This window comes from Thunnus maccoyii, chromosome 2 (assembly GCF_910596095.1).
Source record: "Thunnus maccoyii chromosome 2, fThuMac1.1, whole genome shotgun sequence".
NCBI classification, from domain to species: domain Eukaryota; kingdom Metazoa; phylum Chordata; class Actinopteri; order Scombriformes; family Scombridae; genus Thunnus; species Thunnus maccoyii.
This window is the reverse complement of record NC_056534.1, coordinates 15,425,514-15,443,907: the sequence shown is the minus strand read 5'-3', so window position 1 is coordinate 15,443,907 and position 18,394 is coordinate 15,425,514. Positions and strand designations below refer to the sequence as shown.

The following is an 18,394-nucleotide window of genomic DNA, read 5'->3' as shown; positions in this document are numbered from 1 at the left end:
AAGGTTAGCCAAGGCAGCCTTGAGGACCAGACCTGCTCTGAAACTACGACCATGAAACATGAATACCATAAAGCTTCAGAAAACACACACACCTCTGAAAATAACAGCACAGGAGATTAAGGGTAAAAAATTAAGTATTTAAAGCTTGAATGATTGCGTTGGCCTTTAGCATTTATCAAATTCTAACTCAGAGATGTAACCTTGCTCTTTGAATATTCCCACTATCTGGCCAATGAGGTGAAATTGTGCTCAGATAGAGTGTCTAATTAGCTTAATTATGAGTTTTAAGATAGGGATTAACAGATACAAATCAGAGGTGGGTGAAGATTACAGCACAGAAAGGCAGCTTTTTTTCTCTTTTCATCAAATTGGCTGCCACTAGCAATGAGCTGTGTGACCTAGAGCTGTGTGTAATATGGTCAGAGATGATGAAAAGGGTAATTAAAAAAACAAAACAAAGAAAAGGCAAGGCCAGGGGAAAATATGTATGTATATATTAATTCAAACTACTCCATATCTAGCTAATATTTAATTTCCAGTAGCATATGATTGGTATTATTTTGTAGCTGTGAGTGCCACTGTCAATGAGGAGGGTCTGCTGTGTTTTCCCACTGTGAAAAGCAAAGTCACACAGGGGGTAATTATCTGTGACGTGGAGATAGACATTGCTCCCCACTACAGACACACACACACTCAAATACTCTTCCTCACATTTATGCACAGCCATATGGTCCCTGGTGCAGAAATCTATGACTCCTACTATGTGTGTGTTTACTGAGCTATGGATGGGTTCCCCCTCAGAGCCATGGGTTGAGTGAATATTCTTAGCACGTTGGGACAGTCCACAACACAGCGCGTCCCTGTAGACCCCTGCCCTGCCTGCCTGTACCCTCTGATTTGGACAGAGGGCAATCAAGCAGACCCAGTAAACAATACACAGCAAGGCCATGGAAAACCACAATAGCTCCTCAATGTATTCCTCTCATATCACTAGGGACGCTAGTGTTTGTCCAATCACTGTGGAGTCAGAGAGAGGCAGTATGGAGGGACTAATGATCAAGGATGCTGTTTAATGGCCAGTGGAAGATAGGCAGCAGAAGATGACATGCTGTACTGTGCTTTCATAGAACTTCTTAGGGAACGCCCATTAGAGTGATGGCCCATAGGAAAGATATATATAGTGGAGTGTCAATGGCTGCTTTTCAAAGGCATTTTCTTGTTTATTTTATCCTGGGAATGCCTCCAGAGATCTCAGTTCATTCTGAGCCAGGGGGCAAGAGCAGAGGGGGGCTTCTGGGGCCCTTCATGTGGCCATCCTGCAGAGGGAAACTCCCCAACTTTTTCAGGACATCACACAGCCTGAACCTGTTAGTATAAATGATGAGAGGGAAGCTCCAAATACACAGACCAAAACACAAAAACAAACACATTGCTTCGGTATTTGTGTAGACTTATATAACACAGTCTGTGCTTTGCATAGACAAACTTTTGACATAATGTAGATATTCAAAGTTTGTCATAACACTGACATCATCAATGGCCCAAGCGAAGTGCTTGTCAAATTAAGGAACAGCATCTGAAAACCCCTGCCTCCACACCTTTCCAATATTGCAATTTAGTGAGCAGCATCCAACATTTTTTGTAACTTCGTACCAGAAACAAAAGAGCAACTGAGAGGGAAAGTATCCACAAATGAAAAATGTTATTTGTCATTGCCGTCCAAAATGGCCCATGTGAGCATTTTATGATCGGGCACACCTACAGTACTGGCAGAATGACATGATTTTTCAGTGCCTTACAAAGTGCAAAGACCGTTATAAAAATGATTCATGTGAACATTTTCTGATCGGCTACCTCTGTCGTTAAGGTTTGGTTAAGTTTAGGCAACTTAAAGTACTTGCTTAAGGTTAGGGAAAGATGTGTGGTTATGGTTAAAAGAAACCACCATTCAGTGTTGGTGGAAGATGAGATGCAAACAGTGGTTTCTAGTGTCAAAATCTGGTTCTTTGTGCACCAACCACCTATTACAATGTCACACTACTTTTGCCTATGCTTCTGAGAGACAACAGTCAGTACTTGCAAAGCCACAAGAGGTTGCTTGTCAGGAAAACATTTTATTTTGACTTAATGACCAATGAGGATATATTTGAAAACTGCTACAACAGATATAAAGGTTTTGATTAAAACAGCAAAAGGAAGGAATATCTGCATATTTTCCCCTCTTCTGGCTTTTGCTTTGCTTCAATCTGTTTGTTTGGGAAGTAAAGAAGATTCAGATTCAGAATCCACTAAGTTTTTTTGAAAATCTTTTTTTGCAATAAACACAGACCAGAACAAGAAAATCTATTATTTTCTATTGTACCACTCTATAAGACTAGTTTGGGTAATGTCTAAATATAATCTGGAGTGTCATCTCCAGACAGAAGTAGAGGAAAGAGAGTGTTCCTCTCACATTACCTCCTGCTACATTGGCAAATGATTAGGCTGCTGAAAGCATCTCATTATCAGTATTTATGAGGGAGTGCGCCAGCCGGAGTAATGACAGCTTTACTCCAAAGTGGCACTCTCTCTCTTCCTCTCTCTCTCCTTTTCTTTCTGTCTCTGCACACACACACACACTCCCTCCCCTCCTTCTCTGTCTTTTATACACACTCTATTAATCTACATACATACAGGAAATATAATTTGTGTAGATATAGATAGATTCACATACTGTAAATGTTATCTTAGTACATTAGTGCATTACTCTCTCTCTCTCTCTCTCTCCGTCACTTGACCCTTCTTGCATGTTGAGCCACTTTTAAAGAGACCTTTTATAAATTTTGTTTGAGAGCCCGTGTGCATATGTGTTTTGTGTGTGTCTCAGATAGAAAGAGATTTTAGCAAGATCTTATTCTTCAAGGAGGTTTTTTTCACAGCTAAAACTTGAGATTAGTGAGCTGGTTGAGAATTGAGGTTAGACATGTAGTTCCCATAGCTTCTGTTTGAGTTAAAGGATATTTTGGTCGTGAAGGTCCAAACATGAAAGACAAATGTATAGACATATGTATGTATGAGTGTTTGCTTATTTCTGTACCACCACTTTCAGCAGGATTGTATCCAGCTGTGTCCATGTGTGAGATGTGCAATACACTAGTGTGGATGAACAAAATCAGCTCTAAACCCCTTCAGGTACATTAGGCACAAGCACCACCTGTGCAACAATAGCTGCAAACAATCCAATACATCACTGCAACAAGCAAACACTGCTGTCTGAGACACAATAATGCTGATAAATCATTATTTTATGCATGCAATGTTGTCTGACAACATAATCATGAATACAGAACAAAGATAACACTTGTGTTGTGTGATCCACCACATCAACATTCAAAAGGAGCACTTTCAGAGATAAGAAAAAGTTGACTTTCTAGGCATATGCCATTATTTTGGAAAAGCTTCACACCAGCATTTTTAAGTTTATCCACCCTGAAGAACATTTTTGAAAAGCTCAATCTTCAGGTGTGAAAAACTGTTGGTTTGGACAAAAGGCCAAACTGAGAGGAAAGATATGCTTTCAAATAAAACTGCTTTAGTGTGGACATGGACTAAAACCCTCGTCAACAACTTCTTTATCAAGGGCTTTAGTTTTAACTTGGCAAACTTGTTGAAAATCTGGTTTTCGGTCACAGATACATACCTTCTCAACACTAATCATTTTTTTCATCTGTACACCCAACCCGAGAGACTGAAGAGCTTTCTTATTAGTTTGGATCTTCTTGCCTGAGGGGCCAGAAAGCGATGAGATATTTGACCAAACGCAGAAACCCAATAAGGGGCCATCGATTAGGAGGGATGAGCACCATATTGGAGACACGGGTGGCTACAAAGAAATTAAAAAGCTGCAACAAAGAAATGGAAGAAATCAAAACTGGGGCACCTTAAATCTCTTTGCCTCTCTGCCACAAGTTGTGCGTCTGTTTGTTTGTTTATGTTTTGGATCCCCCGGGTGGAGGGCGTGTTGGCTGCCTGAAGAGGACCACGAAGGAGCGAAAACAAGATGTGTTCAGTGTGCTCCAGACTGAATTGGTGATTATCTGATGCTTATGGGTGATCTTTAGAGTATGGACTTTTTAACTTTTCTTTACAGCAGTGATGTTTGATGATGAACATGATGTCTTTTGAGTTCATGCTATTGTATATTTTTATATCTTGGACATTTGGGGCATCTCGCATGTCCATGAGTGTATACTTTAGTATACACAAGTCAAACTGAAATTAAAATTCAATCAGCATTTATATCCTCTGTGTTTGTTTTGACTTGTGTGCTTGGGCAAAATTGTTGGAGGGAATTTAAGTTTGATTTATTTTAAGGGTGTGAATTTTTGGTTCTGACTGACAATCTTAGTACTGGTAATTTGATAGGTGAAATATCTGTGTGGATTGACACTAAAATAGTTTATAATATCACTTAAATTACAATGGCGCACAGCCATTTAACCAGCTGCCAGACAGGCATTGTTAGCTGTTGCCTAGTTTCATTTCTGTCATTTCTGTACTTTTCAACGAATCTTTACATTATTATATGTCACAATTGGGATCAGCAATTAATGCACAGAGTGCTGAGGTTACAGGACAACCTATTGCTGTGTGTTTTGGCAGTCTTGTCATTTGCTATCACCCTACTGAACCCATAAGAGAGACAGCTAATGCTAGCACATCCCTCTCCTTCGCATAGCATGTGAAGAACACAAGTGTGCAGAAGTTTAAACAGATGTTGGTATAACATGTCCAGAGTGTACTGCGCCATTTAGTGGAAATCATTGACAACGTTAACAAGCTAAAGTGGAAGCTATTTAGCCTAGCTTGGAAGTTTTCACTTTCAGATTAGAATACAAACATAACAGTACAATGGGTACTCCAAAATGTTGAGTGCTGTAAAGGGACAGACAGCTTAAATCACTAAATTTCCATGTGGACTTGTTGAAAAAAGGGGAAAAACATTTCTTGTGTCAGCGTTTGTAGGCTATACAGGGCTTTGACATGCTCCAGTCAGTAGCACATCACGTAAGTTAACAGCGTGTCTCCTGGCAACTCTGGCTCTAAAATGTCAGTCAACAGCTGCCATTGGAAATACCAACCCAGAGGCTTGAAGCTTAGATGCAGTTTCCACAAATATATCCAAAAACTTTTTTTTTATTAGAAAAACATGCACAATAGCTGCAGTATCATCACAGTTTATATTTCTTGACACAAAAAGTAAGGAGAATTCAAATTTAAGTTTGACTGTAAAAAAAATATCTCAACTAACTAACTTACCTGACATTGATGATGACAACATTATCTCTAAAATGTGCACTGAAATTTTATTATTGTAAAGTGGAGACAGGCAGAGACAACTTCACAGGTACCTCTCTCGAATTGGCAAAGTTGCTTTCTCAATATCATCTATTTTTAACTTTGACAAGAGGGAATGAGTATGTTTGTGTTGTAAATACTAAGTGTGCAGGGGCTATAATATGAATTGGCTGCAACTGGATACATGTGACTAGGGGGCAAATGGATCTAATGGTAGTCTTAATGCTGGCCTTGAATAATGAGGCCTTTGTCTAATAAAACTGGAAAGCGTCCAAATACCTATAGGGACCTCGTCTAGTTAGAGCAATAACAGTCTATCAAAAGAGAAAGCAAAGTGATTACTTAGAGGGTAATAAATACAAGGTCCATGCTAGGGAGGGACTGGGGGCTAGATTGAGAGAGAGAAAGACAGAGACAGGGACAAAGAGAAAGAGAAGAGCATATTAAATAAGACAAACACATCTCTTCTTTTACCAAATAACACTTACAAGAACAAAACTGTCGCTAAAATCTCGGCCTGGGTAAGACCTATACGTATGACATTTATCCAACCAGCATCTTTATACATCACAAAACCAAGCTACACTGTAAAAACGAAAACTTGAAATTGCTGGCCTTATTGGGATTTTTGATTAAGCTGGACAAAAGGTATTAATTGTCCATGTCAACTATATTAAATTATTTGCTCCAACTAACTGTATTGAGTTTTTTTGTGAAAAGTTGGGCTCACTACAACATTACTGCTGGCAAGATGTGCGTATTTCAGTCAGACTCAAGCTGGGGCCCAGCCAGCGACTTTGGGCATGCTCATTTTGATGCCTCAGTTACAATGGTGTCTCCAAACAGAATTTGCAGGGGTTTTCATCCACCATCTTGGTTTTCCCCCACTTAGCTTTCTGTGATCATCATGGATGCATGGATGTATAATAAGAGCTGGATAGGGCGCCGCCGCTCAGCCTTGCAGCCAGTTTTTCCCAGTGGCCACTTGCGGTATTGCAGCGAAAAATCCCCCTGTGGCCCAAGAAGGATTTTCCCCATAGACCACCATTGTAAAAGAGACATCTGTAAAACTGTTGACAGGACATCTCGAACTGCAAACAACGTCAATTATGACTCTTTCTGTTATGAACTTTTGATCCATACAGGTTTTATCTTTGTAAAACTTTCCTCGGGCCGAGAAAAGCGATTTAAAAATCTGTGATGTCATCACAATGTAAAGTCTATGGGCCAAGCGGGAGCTCATGGGCAGGGCTAGCGGGGGAAACACTACTGTGCATATTCAGTGGGCCGCACAACGCAGAAGCAAACCTGGAAGCTAGAAACTTTTTTTGGCGTATGCGCCAGGCGAGCAGTTCCTATAGGACTGAATGGTGCCATTTTTAGTCCGGTATCCAGCTCTTATAATACATCCATGCATGGATGTAATATAAGAGCTGGATAAGGTGCCACTACTCAGCCTGCAGGGAATTTTTCCCAGTGGCCACTTGCATTATTGCAGCGAAAAATCCCCCTACCGCCCAAAAAGCATTTTTCCCATAGACCACCATTGTAAAAGAGACATCTGTAAAACTGTTGACAGGACACCTTGAACTGCAAACAAGGTCAGTTACGACTCTCCCTGTTATGAATTTTTGATCCTTGGAAGTTTTATATTTGTAAAACTGTCCTCGAGCCAAGAAAGGCAATTTAAAAATCGTCATCACAATGTAAAGTCTATGTGCCAAGCGGGAATTCGTGTGCGGGGCCAGTGGGGGAAACCACTGTGCATATTCAGTGGGCCGCACAACATGGAAGCAAACTCAGAAGCTAGAAACTTTTTTGGTCTATGTACCAGCTGAGCAATTCTTATTGGACTGAATGGGCACCATTTTTGATCTGGTGTCCAGCTCTTATAATACATCCGTGTTGGGCATCCACTTGTGTGAAATGAATTACCTCAAGGTGAGTATTTTTTAATAGAAATAGTTTTAGAGATGCTGTTTTTTTACTAGATGTAATTCACAATTGTGCTTAATGAGGCATGTAATTACAGGTTTAAAATTTTACGTAATTTTGAGGGCTTCAGAGATTCACATTATTGCTACATTAGTTAGCTAGCTAGCATTAGGGTTTGAGGCGTGTAAAATAATAAATCGGTTTGTAATTTTGTTATTTACATCCCAATGTGACCAGTAAAAACATTTTAAGTTCCCTTCTCTGTTAAATGTGTCTAATTTATTAATTAATTTAGAACTGTATCAATCATTTGCCCACTTTGTTGCGGGCTAAAAATAGCTGCTAGTTTATAATTAATGATTCTTTGTTTACTATTACAGCTAACGATGTGAAGTTAGCTTACCATTGTGCAGGATTAGGTAAGCTAAGATGACTGACATTGACTTACTAGTTAGCTTCTCTATCAAGCCAATCCATTTCTGTGTCAATATGGTAGAAACTGAACATTAAGTGAAACAGAATGCAATTCAATACAGTCCAGTCTGGAATAATGATAACTGTTCAAAAGTAAAATGGTTAGCGTTATGTTGTTGGTTAATTCTAATGAACTAGTCAGTAATTTGTTTTTATTTAGTCAATGCATGCGCAAGTTACTGTTTTGCCCCTAGCCCTAGCAGAGCTTGGCTCAGCCCCTCCCAAATTGTAAGAGCAGAGCCAAGAAATGGTAAAAGAGACCTAATCACATTTAAGCTTAGTTGTCAAAAATCTGAGTGTACTGGTGGAAAAGGTTCGCCTTTATATCTTTTCCTGATGAAGACTTTTATTTTAGTATTGGCTGAAATCATGTATTGCTTTTTCATGTGTGTTCTGATGTAGTTAATATATGCAATATAAGTTCTGCGAATTTGTTGGCAGAAGTTCCTCTGAGGCATCAGCAACTACGGCATGGAGGAGTATCACACTGGCCCAGTGTCCACATTGACTGTGCGTATACCTTCAAAACACATGGCACACTGAAACCGCACCTTTCCAGATCACACAGCAGGACGGTCGAATGGCAAGAGAAGTCACTTTTTTTGTGTGAGTTCAGAGACATATGTAGTGAACGCAAGTTCTTAACTTATCTTGGACATCATCTAAGAAATTGAGACTGTGCATTGCCTCTTTTTAAGGTGTGAATTTAAAACAATCTTAAAAGCTTCAGCTATCACAGAAGGAGAAAGCACAAGCACAAAGCACAGAAGCACAAAAATCATACACTGAAGGAGATTCGAACATCTGTCAGAGGAAATTCAACCATTTGATGCCTATCTTGAGGCAGAGACTTCATCACAAAGTGGTCTAACACAAGAGTCGTGAAAATGGTAGGGCAGAGTATGTAGAGGATGTAGATGTTGAGACACAAACTTTCATTTCTTTTTCTGTGTATGCAAACAGTGTTACATTTTTCTAAAAGTACAATCCAGAAAATAGTTGAAGAATTTCATTAAAGTCTGCACTTTCTGAATTTAATTCTCTTCAAAGAATCAAAGAGGTACTTACAAAATATAATATTGAAATAGATGATTGTGTAGCTCAGAAAATTAATGAGACAATATTCAAAACAAATCCACTATTTTTAACTACTGAAGCAAAGGGTGCATTGTCCACTGATCACAGGAAGAATTTATATTTCAAGGAGCACTTTCCTGTAGTTGAGCAAACTGAATATCTGTATGACAGGACCTATAAAAATTGTTCTGTTTACGTTTCAATCAATCAAGTTCTAGAGAGTTTATTGAGGTGGGCAGATTTTTTAGATAAGGTAGTATTCAATCAAGAACATTTACCTGGCCAATACAGATCCTTTCAAGATGGTCAGTACTTCAAAGACAATAAGCTTTTGGGGGAGCAAGAGACAGGTATTTCTGTAGGCCTGTACATTGATGAATTTGAAGTATGTAATCCCTTGAGGACATCAAGGAAAAAATCATAAGATCACTGCTCTGTGTATTGGGTTGTTCTCAATTTACCAGCCAGGTTTTGCTACAGTCTACCCTTAATTCAGCTAGTTGTTCTTGGAAAGAGTACTGATGTGAAACTGTTTGGGTATGATAAGTTTTTTTATCCACTGATTAAGGATATAAAGTCACTGGAACAAGAGGGGGTGTTTGTTGAGGTTCTAGATAAGTTTGTAAAAGGAACAGTATTCTGTGTCTGTGCAGATAACCTTGGGGCCCACAGCCTTGCAGGCTTTCAATGCAGTCAAAAGAAAATATCCGCATCAAGATACCATACCGCTTGTCAAAGATATTCATTTGTATGGGATCCAATATGTAAAGGACATGATAATATCTGCTGGTCAATGCAGTGGACTGCCAGACTTCTACAGGATACTTAGCATTGTAGTTAACCTTGACAAAGTGTCATTTGTCTCTAATAAGATGCCATCCTGGTTCCTGGAACATTACAGGTCTTACAAACTTGTTGAAACCAGCTACGCAGACCTAGAAATCCTAGATCTGGAGTTTTTGAACGATTATTACCCACTGGCTGCATACACAATAGGAGGAAAGGTGCTAGTGACCCCGAGGATGTGCCTGTTGCATTGAAAGGACTTGTAATGGTATGTAAACCCATTCTCTGTATCATTTCAATTTTAAGCATTCATGGTCAGCTACATCAGTATTCCACCTGGAACATATTGATGTTTTGACAGCTTTTTTATACTTTGCTCCATAGACAATTAATTGGGCTCTGGCTTTATGAGGCCATAAAATGTTTGTGTGAGCTGTTAATCCCAAGGTGAGGTGAGGTTTGAATTCTGTTTAGTCCTTCCAGCATGCTTGAATATATACCTCATTTGGGTGTAAGAGCTCACACAAACATTTTATAGCCTAACAAAGTTAGAGCCCCATTCATTGTCTATGGAGCAGCCCCAAATCCCGGTGACGTCACCGATTTGCAGGTTCTGTCTTAGGAGAGAGTGGTGCTTGTTCAGAAATACTGACTGAACTGTCCTGGGCCACAGGAGTAACGTGAATTCTTAAAATGGATGACATGCCTTTTAATGCATTATCTTGATGCGCGAACCCTCAATGGAGGCCAGTAATTGCTTGACTTAACAAGATACATTTACAAAACAAACATTTCAAACGTCGCATGTGGTTTGGTATGGTGTCTGTGTTTTCCACCAAAAATAGGCAGGGCCACTAAAACAGTCAAAGTACCTGGATGTACCTGTCTGATGTATAATGCCATCAAGCATGATGATGATGATGATTACACATTTGTGTGACTTGCTGAGGAAAGCCCTGCTAATGGATTATGACAATAGAGCTCTGTATTGTCTGTCTCATCTGGTTCCAGAAGTACTTTTTCTATGGTTTTAGTCTATGGAGAAAAATTAAGATTATTAAGTGTCATATGTGCAGCAATAGTAGCATAGTTCAGGCTCTGAAACTGGGTTTAAGGACTGAATTATGGCCTGGAGGTTGAAGGTTACCTTTTTATTTTCCCTTATTTTCACAGACTTTCTTTCTGTTATTGCAAGTATAGATAACCCCAAGACTCATCTGGAAAGTCCAGTTTATTCAGCCACCAGAGTCTGAACTACGAGAGAAGCTTCAGCTTGAACGTGGATTCTCCCTACAGTATGAAGACCCTGATTTTGATAATACACTTTCGAACTTGGTGGACATTGCAGAGTTGCCCGCAGAATGAGCCATCCTCCACATTCTGTGGGATAAAGACATATTAGTATTTGATCAATCAGAGACAGTGTCTAATGCTTCCTTTTCCCCCTCCATCTCTTCCTTTGACACAGCCAACACCAGCTCACCTGGCTCCCCCAACAGCCCTTCTTCATTTATTCATAACTATTTATGATGCACCTCACAGTAGCCTTCTCCATTTCCTATTCCCCCCTTCTCATATGATATTGAGTTGAAGTTGCATAAGGGCAATGAAGTATATTTGTCCTGAGAGCCTACCCTGACAAACCTCAAATTGAATCTGTTGCTTCTGAAGTTGTTCATAACCACCCATGCTTTAAGGAGCCAGGCACCGGCACAAGATATCATGGCTGGACAAGTCAAGTACAAGCTTGGCAACTGCAGGTCAAAGCTGCATCATGCAGGCCGCAATGAGGTCAGTGTGAACAGGAAAAAGAGAGAGGGAGAAAGATGGTAACGAGAGTAGTTTCCTTAAAAAAGCAAAAACGAAGAGAGGTCAATCATGTCCGCGATCATCCAGAAAACCATGATGATGATACATTAGAAGATGAAAGTTGGGCCTTTGTGGATGAAATGAAAAAGAGATGTAAAGACATGACACTCATCAGACAGAAGATGGGCCCCACATTCTGCCTTAGGAAAAAGGAGATCATGGATGTGCAGCCCATGGTGTCAGAGATCCAGGAGAGATGGTCTGCTCTATTTTCTGAAGAATAGGTAAGGCAATTTTTGTGTTATTATTTCAGTTTTCTTTCTTTGTTTTCTAAAGCATTTTTCAAAGGGAGGACGGATACAGTGGGTGGTGCTGCCTCACAGAAATGTCATTCATTCTCTAATTCAGAGTGGTGTTGTCATATCAGTAGATTTGGCTTGCTTGTTAGCAGTGACTTTTTCTTGTTCACTAATCTAGACTGAACTGTCTTAAGATCGTTGGATAAACATGTGAACTCTGTTTATGGGGGGATTTTTCCATTTGAATGTATATGTATAGTACACATTCAGTTATTATTACCATTTAGTGAGTTTGCATATATAGCCAAATACGCAAAATCACTCAACAGTAATAATCACCAAAACTCTCTATTTTAATACCGAAATGTATTACTGCTTTTGTGTTCAACAGATTTGTGCAGAGTTCTACTGTATCACCAACAAGCTTGATAAACAAGTAGACTGATCACTTAAGAGTATTTAAATTTTTTATTGTTGGAATTTATAACTCCATGGCCGACTATTTCTTTGCTCTTAAGGGGAATACCACCAAGTGAAAACATAGTGTTCACTACTCTAACCAACACATTATTGGTTTATTTTGTTTTGTGATTTTCAGACATCTGACATTACAGTACACTGAAAGAGCACATCCCTGGAAGGGCTTCCCCTGTTTGTTCGTGAGGATTCAGAGAAGCTTTTCAGGACATGTCTGGTGAATACAATAGCTCACATTACCAGATAATCTGGGCCAAACATCGGTACTGACCAAGGTCCCAGACCAGATTTCTCCTCCAATTGTCAGGAGGGGTGAATTGGGGATTAATCAGCCAAAAACTCTTCTAGTCAGAGACCAGCTTAAGTCTGGTGAAGACTGACGTGGTGGAAGGAGAGACTTTGTCAGAGGCTATATCATGGAACAGTTGAGCACCTTCACATGTGACTCCTCAAAGGAATGGTACTGTTGTTTTGTAGGAAGAAGCCATTGTCTTGCAAGATCTTTTATGGGGATTTATTCAATTGCGTAATGCTACCAATTTTAAGAATTCTTCCTTTCCCCCAGGACAGTTCAGTCAGTATTTGTGAACATGAGGCTCTCTCCAAAGATTTTGAGTCTGTAAAATGTTGGATGAGCTCTTACACCCAAATGAGGTTCATATTCTGGCATTGCTAGAAGGTCTGAACCAGAATAAAATCCTCATTTGGGTGTAAGAGCTCACACAAACATTTTATGATCTCATAAAGTTACAGCCCCACTTACTGTCTATGGAGCAGTCCCAGAGTTAACATCCCAGTGACATCGCCGATTGGAGGGTTGTCTCTGATTTCTAGCTTTAGGGGAGAGTGATGCGTGTTCAGAAATACTGGCAACTGTCCTGGGACACAAAAGTAACGTGAATTCTTAAAATGGGTGACATTCCTCTTAATGCATTCTTTAGCCATTCTAATTTGATGGATTGTGAATTTCACTTTCTTGGCGTACTATTTGCACTATATTGTGATACCACCAAAATCCACCATTTTTCATGCTACTGTACTACCTCATTTTACATGCTACTATACTACCTCATAACAAAAATACTTTTTGCACATTGTGACATAGCTCTGGGAGGTGTCTTAGTCAGGTGTGTTGTTCTGAGAAGGGCTACTCCTTAGTCAATTAGGGGTTTCTAAGGGTCTTAGTTAACCAAGATATTTTTAATTTTTAACATCAGTAATTATACACACCTCAGTGTTTTTGACTTGGAAGTGTGGAGGATTTAATAGATTGGAATATTATCCAGTCCAATTGCAATGACAGGTAGGTATCTTGTGCAGATTCATCACTGCTATAGGCCTTCACTGTATTTGAAAATGTAATTTGGATCCTTCAAATCAACAAATTAGCACATTCGATGAACACCATAATAATAGGAGGAACAGATTTTGTTTTTGGGGGGAGGGCTCAAAGGTGCTTTTACATGCAACGATAGCTATGATGGTGATGGGTCACTGCGAAATGGCTGCCAAATATATCACTAGGAAAAAGCTACCAAAAAGAGTCTATTGCTGTTGCCTGGTCAGCTATCTTGTGCTGAATGGTAAACATTGCTGCTTTTATGGTTGCAGGATTTTGAAAATTTGAGTTTTTCATTAATTAAGTTAAAGGGTTTGGCCTTAGAGTCATGAAACTTGCACTGTATTTGAACTAAGTTTGTTGCTGGTATAACAAATGACTGTTTTTTACATGTTATGTTGCTGTGGCTGGCATATTTGAATTTTAAAATGGAACTGTTTGCCAGTGTTGAGATAAAGAATCATACAAGTCCATTTTGAGTAGCCCACATAATTGCAAATTATTTTGTGCATGATCATTTGATGTACACACCAATGGTCCTGTTTAGTGTTACAGTTATAATAAAGTATAAAGTGAGATGTAAACTGGTGTTGTCATTCTTTGACCTGCAATTTAAAATATTAAGTTAATAACCCTAATTTACTTTTACTCAATAATTAACTCAATAATTTTGGAAATATAGAATTCTTAGTATAACTCTAATTTTCAAGTTTTTCTAAAGAAGAAAAGTAAATTATCTGAACAAAAGATTATTAATTGGCACTGTGTCAAAACGAGTTTGAGTTCTCAAAGCTCAAAACTCAAAAATCTATTGAAGTAAGTTGCCTTGAAATTGAGTTTTCTCAACTTCTTCGTTTTTACAGTGTATGGGGGGGAAAAGACTCAGCTGGGTAAATGTGACTACATTTGCTGGTATCAAATCATTCAGACTGAAGTCCTACTTAACCTTGGGAATCCCTTAAGAACTCCATTATCAAGATCAAGTCATCAAGTTTCAATTGAGATAAAGAACGAAAAGTGAAAAGATAAAAATACAAGTGAAGTTTGAATGCAAGGACCTTGATTATCGTACAGGTGACATGTAAGAAAAAAATAAAGAACTAGAATTAAAACTTCTTAACAAGTAGAGATTTTTTTTCTCCTTTTTTCTTTGAAAACTACTTCACACTACACTTTGTAATTGCTTTGCAAAATGTTTTAAAATTCAGTTGAAATATACAACAAGTAAGGACCACCAAACAAAGAATGCAATCAAAGCCACTGTGCATTCCTTTGGTGGCCAAGGACAGACACTTCATTTGAGAAGGAACATGGAGTTCTGAGGAAATATTGTCCCTTATTCAAAATGACAAAATAGAGTTCAAGTGTGAATGTCAAGACTGTTTTGAATTTTGAAGAACAGTCTGAAAACCAATCAGGTACACTTTGATTGCTTATACAGACCAAGCAAATGGGTAACCCTGGTTTTAGCGTACTCATACAGGAACACGTACACACAAAGTGCTCTTACACTGTCTACCCCATTTCCCAGCATGTCTTAAATGGTAGGGTATAGTGCTGACCTGGAGGAACGGCTTTAGGGCCAGAGAACTGGACACAATAACACCACCATCAATTATAGCCCTGAGAGAGGGAGGAGAGAGAAAGAGTCCAATCAGAGAATTAGAGAGATGTGGGGCAGACAGGTGGATCGACAGCCTCAAGGCAGAGGGAAAGGGTGGAAGAGGGGATGACAGGGAGGACGAGAGAGGGAGACAGACTGCTGGTCACCGCTCTAACTAAGTGACGGGATGAGGATAATAAAGAGTCAGTCACAGTGGCCTCAGAGGGGGGAGAAAGGGAGGGATAGGAGCAGAGCAGTGACAGAAGTGAGAGATGGACTTCATCAAGACTGCTGCCTGATGGTCAGGGTTCAGACTGTTGCTCTGTTTCTGCACCTCTGTCTTCAGGGCAGGGGAAGTGTGTGTGTGTGTGTGTGTGTGTGTGTGTGTGTATGTGTGTGTGTACTGGCTCAATCTCCAATGACAGGTGAGCGATTCATTCCCCCCCACCAGAGTGACCAATGCCTTTCCACTCCAGGCTCTGATCCATTTCAGCTAATGTATTACTGAGCATCACTGTCTGCTGTCTGCTGACTGGGCTGGACTGACCTAAACACAGCTTTAGCGGGTATTACTGGGCTGCACTGGGCTTTCCTGAGTGTAACAATAGAGGCAGCACACCCTTAACCAAAGGTGTTTCTTCATGTGTTCAGATTACACATAAGAATTTCAACCATGAACATGAAATGGCTGTACTTTGATGCACTTTACATTAAGTTTAGGTTAGACACTGCCTAAAACTACAGTACATTATCAAATAGATTTATGATCTTTTGACACTCAGCCTGCCGAGGCATGGTGAATTTTGAGATTTGAGATGAAAGATATTACCTGAGCCAAAACTTAACTAAAACTACAGTATACTGGAAACCTGATGAACTTCTGTATCGCGTCTTGCTTTTTTCTGTCAAGGAAATGGATTTTTGTGTATGCAAATCTTTCAGCTGATTAATGTCTTTAAATGTATGGTCACATGACAAATTTGGTCTGGGAATATTTGGGACTGAGTGCAGGGGCAGTTTGGATGAATAGGAAGCTAATGTGACTGTTCCCTATTTGCTACCCAGTGCACTTTATTTACTTTCTACCATTTTATTTATGTGTCCAAATGTCTTCAAAAATCCCCAGAATGGAACAAAAAATGATTTTCTTTTGCTATAAATCCCACAATGAAATGCTTTCCATTGGGCAGATTTGTAAATTACAGTGATGCAACACTTGCAACCTGGCAGTGGTGGCACGGAGTGCTGATGATGAGTGATTTATGACTTGTAAGTGTCTGAAATATCAGTTTACTAATATAACTCACTAGAAGGTAAACTTAAGTATCTATTACTATTAAGTATCTAGGGATTAGTGAATAAGGTTATGGTGATCTTCATCTGCATCACCTGTTGGCTTTGTAAATGTGTTAATGCCATAATAACAACCGGAAGTGTGAAAATAATCAGATAACCTGAGATATTTTCCTGTATCTTCATTCAAAATGCAAGAGAGCAAATTATTTTCCATAGTCAATTTAGACCTCAAAATACAATTTTATTACAGGGGTCATAAGATGATGATTCTCTTCATGTGGCTTGGTGTGCAAGCAGAAAGAAAGAGAAGATAGAGACAGACAGAGAAGTAAGAAGGGAAGAAGGAGAGTGCGCTGGTCCGTCCTTCCTTGGGGACCTAGACCACCTCTCCTGGCTGCCCATTAAAAACAGAATTCCTCCACAAACTGTTTGTGTTTTTAGTCTAACTCCTCCAGGGTGCTGCTTGCCACAGCACAAGACAGTCACACCACGCCTGTCCTCTCCTTCTCTGTGTGTGTGTCTCTCTTTTCCATCGTGGCTAACATTCACTTCCTTGCTCAGTCTGAGACCAGTCTACTATCAACATGTGGCACATGTCCTTGACAAGTCAAGAGGATCCTTCACCATAGGAGTTGGGCGGCAGCTTCAACCATGCAGCCCCTTTTCCTCCCTTGTCCCCTTTCCTCCCTCATCCTGCCATCCCTCTTTCACTCTCCCTCTCTTAATATTGAGTTGCCGGGGTAAAAGGGGGCCAGAGGAATCTAATAACTGTGACAGTGGGGCTTTTTTGGCATTGTTCCTGAAGCTGTGCAGACACACACAGGGCTGTCTGCTGGCTCTAATGAAAGGTTAAATGAATAGGACAAAGTGACAGGAGATACAATAAAGAAACAAGAAGGAGGAGTGTGTGCAAGCATGTGTCCATGTCTCTATGTGTGTGTGTGTGTGTGTGTGTGTGTGCGTGTGTGTGTGTGTGTGTGTGTGTGTGTGTGTGTGTGTGTGTGTGTGTGTCTCTCGAGGCCAACCTCCTTTGCTCAGGGAACAACAAGGACAGCCCCTCCACAGCGCCACAATATTCAAAACAGATTGGTCTGCGACAGAGTGTGTGCGTGTGTGTGCACTTTTATGTGTGTCTGTGTCATGTATGTGTGTGTGTCTGACTCTCTCACCAGGACACAGATGCTGAAGAGGAATTCCAGCATGGGGTTCTTTGATAAATGTTAAGGTCACTAGCAGAGGGGAGGGGTGGAGGCTGGAGGCTGGATGAGGAGGGGAGGGGAGAGCGGGAGAGCTGGTGCTGTGGGGGAAGAGGCAGAGGGAGTGAAGAGGGGGGACGCATGTCTCGTCTTGTGCCTCTCCCTGCCTGTGCCTTGGTGGAATGCAGAGTCACATGAAAGAGGCCCTCTTTCTCTCTCCCTCTCTCTGAGACTCGTCTCTTGTGTCTGTCTCAAAAGCGCCACTGTCCCCCTCCTGACACACTACCTGTCAGCAGATTTCTCCCTCAACTCCAAAAACACACATAGCCACAAACGCGTCTGAAAACACACAGACACCATCATATGCATGCAGGCATTAACACACATACAGTCGAGTGTTAAGTTTCCCTCAAACAGAAAAAGTGAACCAAGACGCAAACAAACACACAAAAATCCCATCATCCTTAGACTGCTTAATTACTATGATTATCACGGTAAATAGCACCTTTGTCACAAGCAATCACAGAGTAGGACTTCTAACATGTCATCCAGGTTTGTGGTAATTGTGATTGTATGGCACGGTATAGTTCAATAAACACAAAATAATCAATTAATACTGCGCATCCCTTGGATATTGTTATGCAGATAAAGACAGTGATTGGGAGTTAAGTAGTAAATGTCACAGGCAGGGTTAGTATGTGGCATCAGACTGAAGGAGGGAGCTTCCATTAGATTGCATCAAATCAGATCTATAAGGTTAATCCAT

The 18,394-nt window shown here is 40.1% G+C and overlaps 1 protein-coding gene and 1 long non-coding RNA gene across 5 annotated transcripts in view; one reads left to right on the top strand and one right to left on the bottom strand.

Moving 5' to 3' along the window:
* bnc2 (basonuclin 2) overlaps positions 1–18,394 on the bottom strand; it is a 178,231-nt gene that overhangs the window by 150,609 nt on the left and 9,228 nt on the right. The window lies entirely within an intron of this gene.
* Positions 7,196–13,551, top strand: LOC121909703. 4 transcript variants are annotated; one of them, XR_006099502.1, is made up of 5 exons: positions 7,196–7,278; positions 8,188–8,352; positions 9,725–9,877; positions 10,783–11,702; positions 12,316–13,551. It is a non-coding gene; the product is annotated as an uncharacterized LOC121909703 (long non-coding RNA). The 4 variants fall into 4 exon arrangements; XR_006099505.1 differs by lacking the exon at positions 7,196–7,278 and adding an exon at positions 7,652–7,691; XR_006099506.1 differs by lacking the exon at positions 9,725–9,877 and having other exon boundaries at positions 10,810–11,702.